We start from the raw sequence: 2,432 nt of genomic DNA on the forward strand, positions 1-2,432 counted from the left end.
TATATAGTGAGAGAGAGAGAGAGAGAGAGAGCACCCTCACTAATTTAAGAAGCAGCCTCAGTGATTTGATTCTGGAGCCGGGCCTGGTGACTGATGAATGGGATCTTGCCTGAGAGCTCCATTCACCTTTGAGTGGAAACAAAACAAGCCAATGCACATTTACCGCGGAGGGTAAAGGTACTGTTATTTCACCATTTTTAAGTTCGTTGAAGTTGTGTTCCCACATCGTTAGCAAGTTTGGATAGCTAAATCTTGAATGGCTGACTGTCAACTGTTGAATGAATGAGTGTCACGTCCCACTTGTTTACTTCGAACCGGAAGATGCTCCCACTTTTGACGCAAGGCCTTATCGGGCGTAGGAAACTTGTGGATAAGGAGCATGCAATCGTACACTCACTTAAGCTTTCGCTTCGGAGCCAAGCTTTCGTCATTGATTCAGCTCTGCCAAATCATCTGAAGTGGTCAAAACAAACAAGGAAGTCATGGTGTGGGTGTGACAGCGCAACAGCGGTGATCCTTCCCGGGTAGAGTGCACACGGTGCAAGCAGTCTTTGCCCTGGACGCTTCAGCACAAAAAGAGTTCCTTTCCTCTAAAAGAGTAACATGGGTGATGCTGCATCTTTTTCAAGATGTCATTCCACCCGTGTGTTTCTGGGTGCAGTTGTTTCCTGGCCCCAGTTGACATTCACGATCGCTGCCTCACGGCGCCAAGAGACTTAAAGAGTTGCAAGAGGGTAGTACTGACCCAGGGTTGATGCAGGAGCTGTGCACTGTGACGGACCTCGCCCTCCGGGCAACAAAAGTCATGGCACAGTCCCTTGGGCAGTCGATTTCCACACTTGTGGTCCAGGAGCGCCATCTCTGGCTGAACCTGGCTGAGATGAAGGAGGCCGACAAAGTCCACTTTCTTGACTCTGCCATCTCCCAGGTAGGCCTCTTCGTCGACGCTGTTGAGAACTTCGCCCAGCAGTTCTCAGCAGTGCAGAAGCAGACGGAGGCGATCAATAACATCCTGCCCCGGCGGTCTGCTGCTGCTTCCACCCGTCTGCCGGAGGCATTCCTTCCGCTTGGTCGTCGCCAAGGGTGTCCCCCACCTCAGCTCCCTTACCGCCTCAGCAGCAGCTTCCATCCAGGCCACAGCGTGGAGCTGGCCGCAGGAAAGCGAGCCCCTGCCAGGCCCTCTAAGCATCAGGCAAAGCGGTGTTCCTGAGACGGGCGACCAGAAATGGAGGAAACTGCTCTTCAGGAGACGGTGAGTGCACTGCTCCTTCACCCGGAAGAGGGCCGGGCGGAGAATCTTTTGTTGAATTTTCCTTTTGTTCCACCGCTGACCTCACGGTCAGTGGTACCCAACCTTTCAATAAAAGAGCAATTTCCTCATTCTCTGGGTCCCAAGAGGGCTCAGCGGTCAGTGGTCAACGCTATGCCTTGCCACTCTCTTCCCCCTCTTTTGTCGCCAGCAGGCAGGAGTATGCGATTTGAGGGTGCAACGCCTTCTCACACCCTTCCTAGCCCATCTCGCTGGCTTATTCAAATGATCAGACTCGGCTATGCAATTCAGTTCACCCCGTGTCCCCCCAGGTTCAGTGGCATCCGATTCACTTCAGTGGTGGACAAGGATGCTTCTGTTCTGTGTGCAGAGATCGCAGTCCTACTGACGAAGGATGTGGTAGAGCCGGTCCCTCCAGCTGATATTAGGTCAGGGTTTTACAGTCCCTACTTCATTGTACCCAAGAAAGGCGGTGGGTTACGACCAGTCTTGGATCTGCTAATGTTGAACCGGAACCTTCACAAGCTTCCGTTCAAGATTTTGATGCAGAATCACATTTTCGAGTACATCCACTCCCAAGATTGGTTTGCAGCGATCGACCTGAAGGAAGCATACTTTCATGTAGGGCTAGGCGATATGGCAAAAAAAGTTATATTGATTTTTTTTCAGAATGTTTAACCGATTCTCGATTTTTACGATTTTTAACAAGTCAACTTGAAAATGTAACTACAACATGATTCAACTAACTATTTCTTTATTAACCCTCTAGTTAAAAATGTATATTCCAAGTGCACCACACATGAAGTTGTCAACGTGATGTAAATGTTAAACAAATCACTTGTTAAATATCTTTGCAAAAAAGATGCATGAACTACAATTACATCTTGTACAAACTTGTCTTATACATATACACTGAACAAAATTATAAACGCAGCCCCCATTTTCATGAGCTGAACTCAAAGATCTAAGACTTTTTCTATGTACTCAAAAGGCCTATTTCTCTCAAATATTGTTAACAAATCTGTCTAAATCTGTGTTAGTGAGCACTTCTCCTTTGCCGAGATAATCCATCCACCTCACAGGTGTGGCATATCAAGATGCTGATTAGACAGCATGATTATTGCAAAGGTGTGCCTTAGGCTGGCCACAATAAAAGACCACT

At 48.1% G+C, this 2,432-nt stretch overlaps 1 pseudogene; it reads right to left on the minus strand.

The window, feature by feature from the left end:
- Window positions 1-2,432, minus strand: part of LOC107751905 (carboxypeptidase Q-like) — a 68,100-nt pseudogene that overhangs the window by 22,386 nt on the left and 43,282 nt on the right.

Source organism: Sinocyclocheilus rhinocerous, unplaced genomic scaffold (genome assembly GCF_001515625.1).
Source record: "Sinocyclocheilus rhinocerous isolate Xijiao unplaced genomic scaffold, SAMN03320098_v1.1 scaffold752, whole genome shotgun sequence".
NCBI classification, from domain to species: Eukaryota; Metazoa; Chordata; class Actinopteri; order Cypriniformes; family Cyprinidae; genus Sinocyclocheilus; species Sinocyclocheilus rhinocerous.